Here is an 18,894-nt window from a genome sequence, read left to right as displayed (position 1 = left end):
AGTCTGGTCTGCCCCCATCCCAACTCATACTCTCCAGTGGGAGTAGCTGTCCAGCAGGGGAACCCCCTCATATTTCCCTTGCTGGCTCCGCCCCTTCCCTCCTGGTTCTCATGTGTGCTGTTGGGTGCTGTGGCCACATCTGGTACAGGTCACCTCACCTTGGCATTCCATAATGTGCACTGGTATGTGTTGCAACCTAACCTGGCCTGACACACTCTTTTCTGATGCTCGGATTCACCAGCGTGTGATGTGAACTGGTTCAGCCTGGTCTGCCCCCGACCCATGCCAAATGTATGACAGTGGGTATCTTTCCTTGGCCTATTCTGGGCTGTTTCCAGTCATGTTTCTTGCGCTTACCTGCAGGGACTTGTCCTGCCAGAGGAGTTGCCCAGGATCCTCCATCAGAACCTCTCGCTGTGCCAGAATTCACGCATACCAGTGGGTCCATGAGCCAGCCCTACTCAGTTCACCTCCTATCCTAGTAGGAACAATTGCCTTTCCTGACTGGCCTTCAACCCAACCTGGTTCTTACTGTTGGATGTTCAGCCCAGGCACGGCTCGTCTATACCCACATACAGCTAACACATGGCTCAGTAGGGGCTGAGACCTAGCCTACTCCGTCCCACATCTACCCTGGTCCTCCAGAGCACAAGATGATGTTGGGGTCTATCCTGGCTTGGTGCATCCAGTCCCAGTCCACACTTGTGTCAAGGGAGACTACAGCGTTTGACTTTTACTCAGAGTAAGAAGGTGAAACAGTGGAAGGTTTTGAGAATAAGACTGGCACAAAAGTATTTTGTTTGGTAAAAAATCAGAATGGGAATTTTTTTTTTAAAAGATTTATTTGTTTTTAGTGGAAAGTCAGATATACAGAGAAAAGGAGATACAGAAAGGAAGATCTGTCTGCTGATTTACTCCCCAAGTGGCCACAGCAGCCAGAGCTGAGCTGATCCATACCCAGGAATCAGGAGTTAAGAGCTTTTTCTGGGTCTCCCTTGTGGGTGCAGGGTCCCAAGAGCTTGAGTAATCCTCGACTGCTTTTCCCCGCCACAAGCAGGGAGCTGGATGGGAAACGGGGCCTGTGGGACAGGAACCAGCACCCATATGGAATCTTGGTGAGCAAGGCAAGGACTTTAGCCACTAGGCTACTGTGCTGGGTCCAAAAGATGGAGTTTGCATGATTATGTTTATATTAAGAGTTGTATGAAATATTTTTTTGTTAAGTTAGAGTTATGAGTATTCGTAGTATATATGATTTCAAGCATTAAAGAATATGAGAGAGTGAGCAGTAACACTTTTGATCTGAACAACTTAAAGGATTTGTTGCTATCAACTAAATGCAAAATGTTGTTAATAAAGTAGGTTTGAAGCTACGGACAGGATCAGGAATTTTGGACAAGTTAAGATGTTTCTTTGACCTCAAAGTTGTTTGTATAGCTCAGTGGAAAGCATTCAGTTGTGTGAAGATATATGTTTGGATGCTATATTGGTAGTTGAAACCCAGGCAGGATATGAACACCTGGTGAATGAGTGAGAATAAAATAGAGGTGTCCCTGGATTGAGCTTTTTGGACCTCCAGGATTGACTAGACAACACGAAAAGGAAAGTCATGTGTGAGAATTCAAGCTCAAGTGAAGATGTTTTTGAATGGAGAATGACTAGTGTTGTCAGTTTTACTGGTAGGTAAATGACAATATGAGCTGAGAAATATAAGAGAACGAAATTTAGTGAAGTAAGACCTGTGAGTGTGATTAAAAACAGCATTGTTACAGTGGTGAGGGCCTGGTCCATGTTGATTTTAGTAAAGACAGGAAGACAAAGATCAGGAAAGTGGGGGAAAGTAAAGGGGAAAGAGATTACTTTTGTCTTTTTATGGAAATGACTAGCAAAGGTGGGTGCAGGAGATAGAGTTAAGGAGAAAGGCGAAAGTGGGAGCAGTGTCCTACAAGAACAGGCAGTCTAGTAACTAAATCCTGTTCAGGGAACAAACCGTCTCTTCCACTATTAGTTATGCTCCAAGCCTGCCATTGTTTTTAGCTTTATGCTTTCTTCTACCTAAAAAGTATGGGAGTTCATGTTTCCTTTTTTATGTATATCCTTTATCTGTGATGATGGTTAATGCTTTTAGTTACTACTTTTGAAAAAGAATTATGTTTACTATTTATTTTTTTTGTTTATTTGAGAGGCAGGCAGAAAAGCAAATGAATTCCCCAATCTGCTGGCTCACTCTCGAAATAACTATTATGGCCAAGAGGGCTAAAGCTGAGCACTTAATCCAAATCTTCCCTTTGGTGTCAGGAACACCAATTACTTGAACCATTGTTGCAGACTGCCAGAAGCTCAGCTGGCAATCAACTCCAAACTCCTAGATGGAATGTCCTCTATCTGTTATTTTTTAACTGATAAGAACAGATACTACACTTGGTCGTAGCCAAAAGGCTGAGAAGCGATCTACCTATTATTTTTGAGAATCTCCATTGAGATTCCATTGAGATCTCCATTGAGATAGCCTCTCAGTTCTATGGAGAGGCAATTGGGGGCCCTGAAGTTAGACTCAATAGTGAAGTCTGTTCTTAATGACTTCCTAAATCTGTAAACTTAGGCCAATCTCAGTCTATCTGGAACTCAGTTTGTATCTGTAAAATGTGAATAGTGATACTGACCTTCAAGAGATACTGTGAAGCTCAAAGCACTGGAAGAGATGTCAAATGCTCAATAAATAAATAGCTGTTATCATTAATATCATCATTGGGACAGCTGCTAATGTCAGACTGATTAAATAATTTTTTATATAGTGATTTTATCCACAAAATAGAGGAAATCAGTAATTTAATAACTCATTAGTGGGTGAAAGGTAATAGCAAACTTTGTGCATGCTTTTCTTTTTAAGGTTCATCCATTTTTTGTTGGAAAGTCAGATATACAGAAATGACCGCATTAGCTAGAGCTGAGCCAATCTGATGCCAGGAGCCAAGAGCCCTTTCCAGGTCTCCCACATGGGTGCCCTCCACTGCCTTCCCAGGCTGCAAACAGGGAGCTGGATGGGAAGCAGGGCCACTGGGATCAGAACCAGTGCCTATATGAGATCCTGACGTGTTTAAGGTGAGGACTTTAGCTGCTAGGCCACTGTACCAGGCCCTGTGCAAGATTTTGTATCATTGTTGGACCCTATATAAGTGCAGTTGGTTTCTCAATGAGGAGTAGGCAGAAAAATTAGGGTGAGATGGCACTAGCATTTCACTTTTGAGTCAATATTTGCTCATTCAAGTTTGCACATCAGATTATATCATTTGGTAACTTAATCCACTCATTTTTGAGGATTTACCTTTTGTTTATTTTCCCATTTTAGGTTTGGGAATATAGAGTTCATTCTGACTTACAAATTGTTTTGTCCCTGCTGTTTCCATCAAGTTGGCAGAGCAATTTTGGATTCACTTTTGCAGTTCTACATAGTTCTCAAAAGTTTCTCCTTTTGAATTCATTCATTCATTCATTCATCTTGAGTGGAGGAGTCATTTTTGAATCATAATTTTTGACAATCAAATTCTGTTTCCAAACGAACTCTGAGAATCTCATCAGAGATCTCTGGTTACTTGGACTCAGAGCCTCCATATTGCAGTAAAGTGCTTTTAAAAACTGGCAGTATCATTTTTCTTTTTAGCATCTTTGTGAGGCATTCATTTTACCACTCAGCGTCTCTGTTTATAGCTTTCATTTGATGGTTTATTGTGATTATTTACTTTTGTTGATCAGTAGTTTTTTTGATACAGACCACATCACAATTGTAAATACAAAGCAGCCACACATTTCAGCCTTATATAGTTTCATCTACTTAAGAGAATCAATAATAATGTGATGTTTCTTGACTTCTCTTTCCACATCACTGTTTACTTGTGGATTGAAGTTTCCATGTGCATGTTTTAATTTTTTGCCAGGAAAAATCAATCATGTGCACTGTAGCTCTGCTTTAAATTTTATGCCTCATATGACATAGAGTATATAAATAGAATATACATGTTAAATAAAGAGAAATCTTTCAGAATATCTTAATTTAGTTCCTGGTTTTTCTGATTATGTGTACTTTATTGCTTTAGTTCAGAGACAGTTTTGTTTCTGATTTGTTTTCAAATCAGGCATTTTCCTGGTGAACTTGCTTTCATGTGAATTCTTGTATCATCCTTTAAAAAATTTTGCTGTTACTGTGCCAATTTTGACATGTGCTGTATCCCAAATCACACACACTTTGCATATTTTTGTAGCATTATTTATAATTTCTCTGAGGAGCAGATTAATTCTTTATAGAACTTGGATAGAAAAGCTTGACTTCATAAAACCTTCATGAAAACAAGATACTTTCTCTTAAAAATCACTAATAGAACAAACTATGTATTATGTAAAGATAGTATAGTTGTTTTTGAATAGAGTTTATTTTTTAGACTAATTTTGGTTTCACAGAAAAGTTGAGAGGAAGGTACATGAGTGGCATAGTGTTGAAGTACAATGTAATTACCTATGGAGTATCTTTAAAAGCTCCATATGTTATTTAGCTTCAGATTACACTTTTAAGTTTAGTACAATAAAAACCAATCCTATTTTTAAAAGTGAGTTAAATATAATTCAAATACTACATTTTTCTCTAAATTCTCTTTAGGAATAAATCGGTAGGGTGATTAGCACTTGAAACTAATGTAAAATTTCTTGTTTTGTGTTTTTACCATTTACGAAATTGTGTTGCTGTTCTTTGTATGTTTTACACTGTCACATCATAAAGTTCGGGTTTAAGATAGTTTTATTTTTAAATGGTAAAAGAGACAAGCCTCTAGAGGGCAATGTTTTCTCAACTTTAGTTGTCAGAAGGCAACCTTGGCATGACCTGGGATACTTTGGATGTTGATGTCTCTCTCATTAGACTTCATAATAGCCCTTCTTTGTTTTTATTATGTTTTTGTGTTACTTGTCTGACTTATCTTTCAGGGTTTCCTTAGCGAATTAAAGTTTGGACATGCATTACTGTCAAGTAATGCCCTTTTCAGAATATTTTGTTCAAATACCTAGTTCCTGTGTGCCATTTCAGAAAATTGAATGAAGTTGAACATTTTAGCTGTATCATTTGAACACGTAGTGTTAGTATGTTTTAAAAATTTGTTTTTCTTCTGCGTTCCCTGGATATTCTTTGAGTGGAAAGGTGGGTTTCCTTCATAGAATTCCTAACTTTCTTCTACCTTTTTAGCTGTTTTCATTCTTTTAATTTTTGACTTTATAAGGGATATTCCCAACTTTATTTTACCATCTTCTTAATTCATTTTTTTCTGAATGTTTTTTTAATATGCTTATGCTTTTTTTGAAATTTTAAAGTAAAATCCTTTTGTTTTATCAATTCCAAATCATTCTCCAAGTTGACAGTTATGCTTTTTTTGTCTTTTGGCTTCTTGGTCTCCTTTATTATCTCTATTTTGTGGGTTCTTTTTTTTCCATAGTTTTGGTTTGATCTTCCTTATACCTTGACATAAAATTCACACTGGCTAAATTTAAAAAAATACTAATGACTAGGCCCTATCAGACTGGTTAGTCAAAATACTGACATCTGTGTCTGGCAAGTTTTGATGGATGAGTGACTGCTGATTCTATTAGTTTATTTTTATTTTATATTTTCATGTTTACTTAGCCAGTTAGTAAGTATGTATTAGGGTACAGATTGGAAACCCTTTTTGAGAAGGGCATACAAGTTTATAGGTCTCAATGGACCATCAGGTAAGATTGGACATTTTGTTGGGTTATTCACAACAGTCACCTCTCACAGATCTTTTCGCTTAGGTTAATCTGTTCCCCATTAATGAATTCTTCTGTGTGTTCAGGGTGTAGTTGAAATATATAGCTAGTAAACTTACCTCTAGTAAACTTACAGGTTGGTTTTCAGGAATTGAAAGACATAAGATAACTTTTATGGAGTGATGAGAATAAGAAAAAAGTTTTTGGAAGTCTGTTTTCATCTTATTGTTGCTTTTCCATTGAAGAGTTTACTTAAGTAATAATTCCAGTTTAGTTTCATTGAAATACAGAAAATTATATGGAAATGGATTTTTTAGTTTTTGGAGTGAATAAACAAACAGTTTCGAAAAGAGACGTTTCAGGCAAAATAACTAATTTTGGAAAACAGATAAAATGTTCATTTTTTATATACTAATTAAAAATTTTAGTAGTAAAGTTTGAGGACGGAGTGGTTTCATAGGATATGTGATAACCATTGTCTGAATGACTTAAGTGAATAGATATAAAAACTATCTCAATGGACTGTACCACTATGAGTTATGTTAAGGTTAATATCGCAGTAGCAACTGGAAATCTGTTGATAGTTTGAAGTTACAAAAGGGAGATTTGAGTAACGGGTGTGCCAAGGTTATGCATACTGAGAAATTGAAACTATGAAGGTTCTTTACATAATAGGGTGAATAGTATTTTACATTTGGAGAGGGATCAGAAAAGGAAAAGGATGTAAGGTTCATTGAAAGAGTTATTAGCATTGGGTGATATGTTTTTGCAGGTGAGACTATTAAAGCTAGAAAATAGCCTCTCAGGCAGAGTGGAATTAGTGTGAGTACGATTTTTGGCAGCTTTAAAAGAGATAAGCTATTTTATATTCAGTGTTAAGAATCATCTTTATTTATATTTTAAGAATCATCTTTAATATGGAATGCTTAATACATGTTCAGTAATTTTTTAGTCTATCTCTGGAATGTCTTGAAATGTGTGCACTTGAATAAAGTCATTCGTAAGGGAAAAAATGACAATGTTGATGAATAAATATGTATAGCTTTCTGATAGTGTTGCAGATGAATAGGAAAAAGTGTTCCTGTTGTAGCATAAAGTTACAGGGAGAGAAGAATCATCACCTCTCAGAATTTGGCTAAGAATGTTCAATCAAGGTGTCAGTCCTCTCCATGGTTCTTATATTTAAGAATTTTCCAAGAAAATATGTACATAGGTAAAGTCATGAATACACTGTTGGAAAAGTACATTTAGAATAAGATAAAGCTTTGAGCTGTTGATATTCATAAGGATGCTATGTTGAATTTTTGAGTGTTTGAACAATTGTCTTTCACAAGTCGTTGATAATTTAGGCAGCTAAATTAAGTATTGGTTTCCTGTTTTTTTCTTAAGCAGATTATATAAGCAAATTTTGATAGAAAACTATTTGAATGATTTTAAGCTGCAAATAATATATATTTGAATGGAAAAGGTTTTATCTTCCCTGTTGTCAAAAATGCTGATTTGGCCTCCTCTGCACTACACTCCCATCTTTATGGTTGTTAAAATGTGTTGCTCTTTCCCATCTTAAGGAAATGCATCTTTGACACTTCTCATGACCTGAGTCCTGATGCTGAAGCAGAGCCAGAAAATATGCTTAACAGTCATGGGTAGAAAGAAGGAAGGCTTCCGTGGGGGCGGTGGCAAGAAGGCAGTACTAGAGAGTGTGGGGAGAAGTCTTTGCTATTGTGCCTTGTGTCTTTTTCATTGTTAGAAAAATTGCTTACATTTTCTTCTCTGTATTCAACAGAAAATACTCTGATGTTAATATTTAATTATTATTCAAGACAAGTTTAAGTTGTTAAGAACGCTTTTGGTCAAATAATCTGCAATTCAAATTTCACAAGGAATTCAATTCTCCGTGTGTTTATTTTCTCTACCAGTTCTCAGTAGTTTTGCATCTTGTATGTCCACTAAACAATAAAATTATGTTTGTTGTGTCAAGATGATGGGATTCCATACTTTTCCTTGAATAATGATGTACTTCTGTTTGCTTCGTTGATATGGCTTAAGAATACTTCAGAAGTTTGTAGGAAATGGGTTTTTTTTTCCCTGCAGAAAATTTTTGAAATCCGTGAATATGGTAGGTCTTTACAGTTTGTGTGGAATCCTTATTATAAAAATAATAAGCTTATTATTTAATTGTTTTTTAATGAGTATTTTGAAATTGTCTTGTAGGAAATTCGTTGTCAGATAAGGATAGAATTTTATCAAGAAATAATTTCAGTGACCGTTTATATTTTACAAATCTAATTTGTTCATGTATTTGGTCTCAGGCTTGCTTGACTATAAGGGTTTACTTCTCAAGATTGTTTTGTGGGGCTAAAAATCTTCACTTATAAGCACTTTATTCCAGAACTATATTAGAACTTGATTTAGAGGAGTGGAAATTTTTAAGAAATTTTTAATATGATTTATTTAAGAACATATAGGCTCTTAAAATGTCAGAGTTTTTTATTGTTACCATTAACAAAAGAATTTAATGTATACTCATTAAATAAATGTAGTAAGTACACTCTATTTCTACACAATATTACTTTTTTATGAATTTAGTCAATTCACTCCTTTACATTTCATTGTGAGAAGAGCATCAAACTGCAAACCTGATATTGAAAATAGGCTAGAATTATTAAAACATCTTAAATATTAGGAGCCACTAGCTATTAAAAATTTTATTTTACTTAGGAATCTTGGAATATGCCAAGAATAATAAAGTAGTTAACTTCTTCTTAAGAGAAATGATTTTGTTCAGTTAATAATTTGGGTTGACTGTATAATTGAAACTGAATTATGTGGAATTTTTCATGCATTTAAAATATTTCTGTAGAATTCTCACAGTTACATGAGTTTTGCATTTTTGTGTTTTCCCGTCTTGTGAATATTGTTTCTACCTGTTGATCCTGTCTCTTTTCAGCATCTTGTGCTAGGATATCATTAGTACTTTTTTTGCAATATTTAAATATACTTGCTCTACTTATGATCTTAGTAGTACTGATTGTTTTTCTTTTGCTTGAGTTTTTTTTTAATTTTTAAAATTTGTTTGCAACACAGATAGAGAGGCCACTCACTGCTTAAATTGCCTTGTACCTGCTAACGGCTTGGGCCTGTTCCATTTCATGTTGAGAGCCTTGAACTCACTCCAGGTTTCCCTCAGGGGTGGCAGCAAATCAGTTTACTTGAGTTAACACCTTCTAGGGACCACATTAGCAGGAAGATGGAGTTAGGAACTGGAGTTGGATATTGGACCCAGGCACTCCAATATGAGACTTAAACTTCTTAGCTAGTGTGTTAATCACTAGGCCAAATACCCATTCCTGTAGAGTCAATTTACACTTTATGGAAAGAAAGATATTTGAATTTATATCATCATAGCCAGTACTTCAAGATAATGATGAATAAGTTAGAATGTGTTCAGAGTAAGACCAAAAAAACTACCTAGAAAATTATTTATAGAATTATTTATATATCAATATATACACTCAGAAATAATTATTAAATAATTAGTACAGTTTTGTTTGGTTTTAGAAATATGTACTGGCAACAAGTGATGACAATGTCGTTTGTCTTCCCAAAGTGGCTGGTAGGTAGTTAGATTTGTGTTTTGCAGTCTGTTATTTGGGACATCTGCCTTTCTACCTCCCATCCTTTCTCAGAGCACCTATAGTAATTCCTATGGTGACATAAGCTATTTGAAAAAAAAAAGCTCAAGTGTTTCTCAGTAGCTTTATACCATCATCCAAAAAAAGTTGCAGGCAGAAAACAATGCCTACTCAGAATTGTCCTTGAACAAGTTCTGTCTTTTATTATGTTTCCTACATTGTGTTAGCAGTCTTTTAAATATGAATATCTAAATACAGCATTAGACAATAGCAAAACTACAAAGACATATGGGGGGAATCACGAGCAGTCCTAACAACCTCTTAACAGGAGGTCATATGCATAGAGCTCGGGGGGGGGGGGGGGGGGACGCCAGAGTGGAGCAGGCGGACAGGAGGAGACTTGTATCCCAACCCTGAAGAGTCCCAGATCCTCACCAAGGACTATCAGTACGAGCACCGAGGACTACATCTCAACTGCCAAGGAGACTACGGGGAAATGGAGTGCCTTCGGAGGCCAAGAACTCTGAAGTCACCCACCCCCATTTGGTTCTACCACATGGGATGGAAGAAGCCCAAATCCTGCCTTGAAGGATCCAAGGTCATCGGACGACAACCAGGAGCACTGAGCAGTCTGCAGAAACAGAAGAACAGTAAACTTCCTTCGGGACTAGGGAGAGGAGCTTTCTCTGGTCCTTGCCTGGTTCCGCTTTGGGTCTCCACACTCTCTGACAATGACCATCAGGATTGCTCCAGAAACCCCTCAAAACAAACAAACAAACAAACAAACAAAAAACTAGAATAGATAGAGAACAACAAGGAAAGCTTAGAAACAGACAGAAAACGGTAAGCTGGGATGCACTTATAACTCACTGGGTGGGTCACAAAGTTTAGTTACTCCTCACTGGGGTATTGAAGATTTCTCTGCACACCCCTCCTAAAACTGTTCACCTAAACTGTTGACATATGTCTTGTTAGAGTTATAGAGTTAGACTACCCGAAAAACAGCCAGGTTCAGCAAAATCATGCTTCAACGCTACAAACTGCTAAATACTGAAATTAAAATAGAAATGAGACAGCTAAATAGTAATCTGTAGCCATTTTAAGGTGTATAGAACCTGGTTGTATATAAACTAATAATTGAAATGTCAATGTAGAAGTCACAGGATATGGTTCAGAACTTGCATTCTTTTTTTTTTTCTTTTAACATATTGGTTACTTAATACCATGTCAACTAATTCCATAATGTTATAAATTGTAACTGATGTAATGTCGGGGCTTTTAATTGATCGGGATGATACTCTGCCAGCTCTACCTTCAGACCAGAGATGGTCTCCCCAAGAAACCGTTGAACTTACCTGGACAATAAGATGCTGGACTTCATGCTTGGTAGATGCTTGCAATGAAAGAATTTCAACTGAATTTGAACTGTGGTAATGCAACAAGGTGGAGGAATCCACCATGGAGGGGGTTTGGGGAGGGGTGGGGGGAGAATCCCAGTGCCTATAAACCTGTGTCACATAGTGCAATGTAATCAATTAAAAAAAAGGAAAAAAAAACACACATATATCTACCCCCCCCACACACACAACTATGAAGTTCATTTTCTTTTATTTGTGTGTTCTGTTCTCCTCTACTCCTGTGAACAAGCATTGCTTCCGCCCAGTTTGGTATGTGGGTCAGAAGGCAGTGTTTCTCACCAGGGCGCTGCTGTTTCCTTTTCCTACTTGAGTAGATTACAGATTATACTGGAACATGCCTGAGAAAAGGTCAAAAAGAAGGGTGAAAGTCCTGGAACTGCAGCTGGGAAGCCTGTCATTCTCATCTAAGAAGGGGAGCAGGGCCAGGCAGAGAATAGGAAGAGGGAGAAGGAGAAACAGAGAAAAAGGGAAGGGGAGAGAGAAGGAAGGAGGGAATGAAGGAGGGAATGAAGGAGGGGGAGAGAGAAAGAGAAGGAGAGAGAGGGAAGGAGAGAAGGAGGGAATGAAGGGAGAAAGAAAGAGAGAAAGGAGAGAGACAGCCCAGTCTAGTCAAAAGCAACCCACATGCAGGGAATTCCCATTTGCTCAGAATACTTTTTATATATTCTGAAAGGATTTTAATTGGTTTTCATGAAGTATTCTGAGTTTTGTTCAGAATGTTTTAATGTTAAATTAGATTGCAAGTAAGTGCTAAGCAGTGTTTTTAACTTCAGAGGGCCCCCATTGCCAGTAATTGCATCAAAATTAGCTATCCTTATATTGTTTTTGAGTTGAAGCTACAGTTGAGAAAATTACATTTTCCAACTATGAATTTACTCAGTGTTGAACTCATTGATATATATTTTTTTCTTCTATCAGTTCTATAGCAGTATATGAGGAGCAAACCAAAAAGTTTCATGTTCTATGGAAGGCAAATGCTTTTTTTTTTAAAGCCCTGTAAAACTCAGCACATAGGTTTGCTTTGGAAAATCAATGTTGTGATGCAGGCAGTGTAAGGTCTATGTGGTGTCTTAGGGTGTGGAAAGATTTTGGGGAGAACACAGGTAATGCAAATATTTGGAAATACAGCTGTTTATGTAGAATTGTCTTATGAAGGGGGCTAAGGAGTCGTATTGAAATTAGAATTCAGTGTAGCTCAATAATCCAGGTTCAAAATGCATGAATTCAAAATAGTAGGTTAGAGACACTGAAAACCTTATTTACTGCAGCTGTATTGGGTTTTTGGTTGATGTGTAAGAGGTAATGAAAATAGTTTGATACAACTGTAGGTGTCTACTGTACTCATCCACATGGGTTTCAGAATGCTTGGGGACAGGGCAGGCATTTGGCCCAGCAGTCAAGACGGCAGTGGAGATGCCCATGCTGCACACTGGGCCGTACTAGAGTTCTGATTCCAACTTTTTGCTAGTGCACATTCTGGGAGGTATTACTAATGTAGTGATTCAAAGCATCGGGGCTCATGTCACCCTCCTGGGACTCCTAGATTGAATTTCCTGTTTCCTGGTCCCCATGTCTCAGCTACTATGATAGTTCAGGGTCAAATGAGTGGCAGGGAACGCACGCTGTCTCTTTTAGCTATCTTTTTCTGACTTTCAGCTTATTGATTAAGTATATTATAAAATGTGTAAAATTTTTCCTGTACCAAAATAAGCTTTGCTTTCAGTTCCACTGAGTTATTAGAACGTTTCTTTTGTAAATTTTCAGAAAATGGACTGCCTGATTTGATTAATATGGGTGTGTCCATGATAAGAAGGAAAGTTGCTAGGTGTTCTTAGTAACTCCAGGGCATCATTTGTACTGCCTAGCATTCTCTTATTATTTTACAAATAAATCTTTGTTATTTCTATACTGTATATTCTCACATTCCTCACATTAATAAAAGGACAGTTCTTGTTTATCCTCCAAGTGCTTTTATAGTACACTTTATTTTGTTTTAATTCTTCTCAAGAATGTTGTTAACAGTTACTTTTCTGTTTTGTTGATAATTATATTTTAAAAGATCTTTCTGATCTGCTTTTATGCTGTGATTGCTTGGTGTTAATCTAACTGATTTTATTTCCCATGCTTCACAATATAGTAGGTAGGGAATTGTTGGAGAGGGGCTATGTTGCTGCCATACATATAAGTAGACTGATAATTTTAGTGGCATAATGTGAAGTATCTAACAATTTAAGAAACTTGCTTGCCTCAGAACTTTCTTGCAGCTGGCAGTTGGCCACATTCACATGTTCTCACATCACTGCATTCAGAAGCTAAGAATACCAGCCTAGCAGCTTCTGCATAGAGGGAAAAGATAAAATAGAAAGGAGTCTCACTTTGCAGCCACAATACCTGGGAGTTGCTGCTGATGTCTTTTCCACAAATGTCCAAGTTTGTCAAAGCCCAGTAAATCTTAGAAAGTTTATTTTCCTTGTAGCATCTGTGTTTTATAATGGGTCTTTTAATTTGTTTTTACTTTGTCTGCAGGGATTTCTTTGTCCGGAGTTTCAGACTCTGTCTTTTCTTTTCCTGTGGAAGTGAGTCTGGTAATGATGACTGGTTTGGGAATAGGCCTTTCTATGCAAAGCTGACCTGACAAGCTTTTTCTCCAGTGCAGTGAAAAAGCCCATTGTTATTTTCTCTGCTCACAGTTATCCTCAGCTTAATCCATTTTTCCTCTGTGTTTTTATAGTTAAAGATGTCTAGAGAAACATGATGTCGGACAATACATAAATAAGGTGGTATTCTTGAAGTTAGCTGAAATTTTAGTAAATAGATCATAGCATGTCAATCCCACATTTGAAGGGTGTAGTTCTGTGTGGCAGTGTGGAGATTTGGAGCTTCTATATACCCAAATAATGGGTTCAACAGGTATTTTATATCCAAAAGTCTTGGGGGTAGTGGTGGGAGTGGGAGAAGAACTCGTGAGATTGTTTTCATACTTCCTTTTTCAAAAATGCAAACTTGCTTGAGATAAACACAGAAAGTCAGTGTTTGAAAAATCCCAGAATGAACTGTTCTTGCTTAGTGCGTTGTATTTTAACCTTAAAAGCAGTAATAACATAAACAAAACAAGAAATGCTAGTTTTGAACATCCTGGCATATTTTTAAAATTCTGATTTTCCAATGATTTTCTATTGCTGAATAGAATTCCTGTTTTAATTTATTGAAAACCATTTTATTGGAACTTGAAATATTTTTCCCCCCAAGAGAACTGCATCTATCTTGGGGACTGGTAAACCTCTAAAGGATCAAAGCTCTAGTGGATTTGGACAAAGACCCAAAAGCCTGAAGGCTTATACAAGTTTATCTATAGAGGAAGCCCAAAAAAGTAGGATGAGAGTCTTAGAAGAGCTTATTTTCTCATGAGATTTTTGGGACTTCCTCTGTCTGAGTGTGCCAGAAATACTGTGAGAATATCCATTCTCGTGGCATTTGTCACTTACAGGTCTTGTCCCAGCTGAAATTTGAAAATATAATGGTGTGTGAAATATTTTATGTATCTTAGGGCTCCATAAGACCCATTACTGAAGTGGCCATTAAACAGTCTCTGCTCTTTTCATTGTACTTTTGCAGTAAAGAAAAAAGACAAAAAGTGTAGTAAATAAGGATAGAGAAGGTGACACATTTATGGAGTGACTCTCTTCATAGATCTCAGCCGTGTTTCATTTCATTATTACTATCACAAATATTCCTGAGAGATGACACAAAGAAAGGGTAACAATAGGGCCAGAGTTAATCTGTCTCCATGAGCAATGCTGCGGGCCTCTTCCTGTTGAACCTTGTTATGCCAGTAGTCCTGAGGTTTGATGAAACATCCTTGCTTGAAAACTTACGCATGATTTACACACACGGAAGTGTCTGAAGATCTGCTCTGAAGTCAAGGCTCCTGGCCAAATCAATATGAAGCTAAGCAGAATGGTAAGACTAGGAACTTCAGTCATGCTGTTGTTTCAGTCCTGTCCAAAGTTATTTTTTTACGCAGTTTTAAGAGCATATTTTTTCTCTGCCTTGTAGATTTAGAAAAGCATTTCATTTATTCAGCTTTATTGCACTGTTAATGATTAGTAAGACACTGTCTTTACTCTGAAAGAGTCAACTACTGTGTGGAGGATAAATCTAGAGTTTCATTGCATTGTAGCTGATTAAAAAAAAAAAAAGACAAGTTGTGCAGAATCATTCCAACAAGTTTTTAGCACTAGGACAGAGAAGAAAGAAAAGATCTTCAAGTTATTTTATGTATTTGACTTACTGTTTTTAAATGTGTATTACTTACTGATCATATGTCAGCTGTGGAGATCTGTAGTTTTATACAACTCCTTTTATGAGGTCTTAATATTGTTCATACATCTCTGATTATATCCCTTACTTTATGTTAGAAAATCAAAATGTAGAGTTGTTCATCTGTGCTCAAAATTTTTGTTCTCTCTTTGGCTTTTTTAATTGTCCTTTTAAGCAATAATCGAAGTAACTAATTCCTCTTGAGGCATTTTTCAGATATCTTTATTAGCATGTTTTTTTTTTTTTTAATTTTTTGTTAGTTTCTTTTTTGTACCATTATGTTATGAACTCATGGAAACTCCCTGTGATGTATTCACCCAAGGCCTAATATAGGATGGATGTTTTTGTTTGGTATGATACTTCATCTTATTAATGCCTTCTTTTCAATGCCTGTCCTTAAATCATTTTTTGTGTCAATTACCTTGGTAATGTCTTATCAGTATCCTTTATCTATTGTCATTTACTCTGCAGTTTTCTGTTAAAACTATCTTGTTGAAGACAATGAGAAATACTAGCCTTTTTATATCCTCAGTTTACCCTTCTTGACCATAAAACTCATTTTTTTCTTTCTTTAAAACTGTATTTCTGGGCCTGGTGCAGTAGCCTTGTGGCTAAAGTCCTTGCCTTGCACGCGCCAGGATCCCATATGAGTGCCTGTTCCTATCTCGGCTGGTCCGCTTCCCTTCCAGCTCCCTGCTTGTGGCAATGGAAAGCAGTAGAGATGGCCCGGAGCCTTTTGACCCTTCACTCACGTGGCAGACACAGAAGACGCTCCTGATTCCTGGCTTCGGATTGGCTCAACTCTGGCCACTGTGGACACTTGGGGAGTGAAAATCAGCAGATGGGAGATCTTTGTCTCTCCTCCTCTCTGTAAATCTGACTTCCCAATAAAAATAAATAAGTCTTAAAAAAAAAAAAAGGGCAGCTATGCTTCTTTGGCCCAGCACTGTGTACATACAGCCAGTTAAGTTGTGGTCGGCAGTACTGGCAACTGGCATGGGTACTGATTAAAATCCCTGGTGCTTTACTTCCAATTCAGCTCCTTGCTAATGTACCTTGGAAAGCAACAGAGAATGGCCCAGGTCCCTGGACCCCTGCACCTACAAGGGACATGCAGAAGAGATTCCTGGCTCCTGGCTTCTGTGTGGTCCATCCACAGTTGTTGCAGCCATTTGGGGAGTGATCCAGAGAATGGAAGATTCCTCTCACTCTCTCTCCTTCTTGCTGTAACTCTGTTTTTCAAGTAAATAAGTAAATCTTAAACAAAAAACACACAAAAACAGTTTGCCAGTCTATGCTATAGACATATTCTCATGAAAATAAAATGTGCAAAATTTACTTTCTTGTTTCAGATGTGTTTGGTTTAAGACAAAGAGTACATTATAAATAGTCGACAAGTGAAAGCGTGGACACTTGGGTGTTTTCTTGAGAATGCAATAGAGGTTGAGAAAGATAGGTCTGGTGTACACTGTGTGCTATGCTGAGGTTGTCTTTTTTTTTTTTTAAAGATTTATTTTTATTTTATTACAAAGTCAGATATACAAAGAGGAGAGACAGAGAGGAAGATCTTCTGTCCGATGATTCACTCCCCAAGTGAGTGCAACAGCCAGTGTTGCGCCAATCCGATGCCGGGAACCAGGAACCTCTTCCGGGTCTCCCACGCGGGTGCAGGGTCCCAAAGCCTTGGTCCGTCCTCAACTGCTTTCCCAGGCCACAAGTAGGGAGCTGGATGGGAAGTGGAGCTGCCGGGATTAGAGCCGGCGCCCATATGGTATCCCGGGGCGTTCAAGGCGAGGACTTTAACTGCCTGGCCCTGAGGTTGTCTTTTACACTGGTGAGACAGTGAAACATTTCAAGTCATGGTTACTAAACCACGGTTTTTGGATTTTCTCAGTGAATCACTTCAGTTTTCAAGATCACTCATCCTCCACATCCATTTCCTTGCTGAAGAGCTTAACTAAGTTCCTGCTCTTCATTTCAGAGTTCCTCTGATTTCCCTTACACTTCTGCTGTGATTAGAGTTCTGCCTCCTGCTTCCATAGTGACACCACTTTACTACCCTCTCTTTGTGTACTATCTTGCCCACACTTGTCCAAAAGTAAGTCAGGTGCTGTTTGCTTCATGTGCCCTTTTCCAAATATTTTTTCCCGTATGTACTTATGTTTAGTTTTAGGCAGTGAGCACTTAATCACTCCTATTTCAGGCACATTGAAGTATAAATTTTGAAATATCAAGGAATGCTGTCCCTTACTGCTTATTTTTTTAGGCTAAAACAGTTGACATATAATTTGTTTACTGGTTTACAGATGTTATTGGCTTATGCAGTCGTTGAATTTTATTAGTTTGTGACATTCACAATGTTACAGTCTCAGCTATTATTAATTATAGATTCTAATTAACAGCCTCTTCACTGGTGATGAATCTTACACTATTTTCATCTATATTGGCCATGAAATGATACAACAAATCACTTTTAATTATTAAAAAGTGTTTCTGTTATCCTTATACAAGTTTGAAAAATTGTCATCAAATTAATCTCTTCATGTTTTCTTCAAGACTACATTGGTTAAATGTAATACAATTACATAAAATTGCAATTACATAAAAAATGTAATGTTAAGCAGGCTAAAGCACTTTGTGTACCTTTAAGTGCTGTTTTTAATGTCCCTACAGCAGGTATACATTTCTTCTTTTTAACTATGTATAATTCTCATTGGAGATTCAGGGGATAGGGGATAAAGATTTATTTTACTTACGTAAATACCTTTATTTCCCCTTAATTTGTGAAAGAGGTATTGTCAAATGTTAACTTAATATTTCCTTAAAGGAATGTGAAAAAGCGGATTTGTGTCCATGGAGGAAGTGGCATTAGGTTAAGAAGTATCTTAATTCTGAGGCATTGATCTTACTATGGTTTTTTTGTTTTTGTTTTTGTTTTTTGGTGTTTTTTCTTTTGTTGTTTTAATTTTATTTTTTGTGATGATTACATGGTTGATCAGGGTGGGAAGGATTGAAGTTTCTGGGGGAAAATTGGTTGAACACATTGTTTCCAAGTTTGCTATTTATTTTTGTTGTTTCTGGGGGAAAAGAGGACAAAAAGGGGTGACCCCTCATGACTTTCCACATGTCTCAGTACCCAGGGAGAAGGAACTGCCACCTCATGTCAACCCAGAGTCTCAACGTGTACATGTTCCGAAGGTTCTGTCCAAGTGGGTTGGATAGTTCTGAAATGCTGCAGATTTGACTGATCTGAGGATGATGTCACCCTCCCAATGTCCTTCATTGAGATTTTTTGCTGTCATCATTTGTTTGGGTAGTTGTCCAGTTAGTTCTGTTCTTCTTTTGCTACAGCACCAAATGTGTTGCCATATTACCTTTTTACAATAGGGCCTGTGTCCACTGTGCCATCTTTTTCATTAATGTTGTTTTTAATGATTTTTTATGAATGTACTTTTGTGGGCCCAGCGTGACAGCCTAGTGGCTTAAGTCCTTGCCTTGCATGTGCCAGGATCCCGAATGAGTGCCGGTTCTAATTCCAGTGGTCCCACTTGCCATCAAGCTCCCTGATTGTGGCCTGGGAAAGCAGTGGAGAACGAACCAAAGCCTTGGGACCCTGCACCTGTGTAGGAGACCCAGAAGAGGGTTCTGGCTGCTGGCTTCAGATCAGCTCAGCTCTGGCTTTTGTCGCCAGTTGGGGAGTGAATCATTGGAAGGAAGATCTTCCTCTCTGTTTCTCCTCCTCTCTGTATATC

The 18,894-nt window shown here is 37.5% G+C and overlaps 1 protein-coding gene and 1 pseudogene across 6 annotated transcripts in view; one reads left to right on the top strand and one right to left on the bottom strand.

The window, feature by feature from the left end:
* BCAS3 (BCAS3 microtubule associated cell migration factor) overlaps window positions 1-18,894 on the top strand; it is a 546,677-nt gene that overhangs the window by 202,905 nt on the left and 324,878 nt on the right. The window lies entirely within an intron of this gene.
* LOC118759749 (U2 spliceosomal RNA) lies at window positions 2,335-2,451 on the bottom strand (annotated as a pseudogene).

Source organism: Ochotona princeps, chromosome 17 (genome assembly GCF_030435755.1).
Source record: "Ochotona princeps isolate mOchPri1 chromosome 17, mOchPri1.hap1, whole genome shotgun sequence".
In the NCBI taxonomy this organism is placed as follows: Eukaryota; Metazoa; Chordata; class Mammalia; order Lagomorpha; family Ochotonidae; genus Ochotona; species Ochotona princeps.
This window is presented reverse-complemented; position numbering and strand designations above follow the sequence as displayed.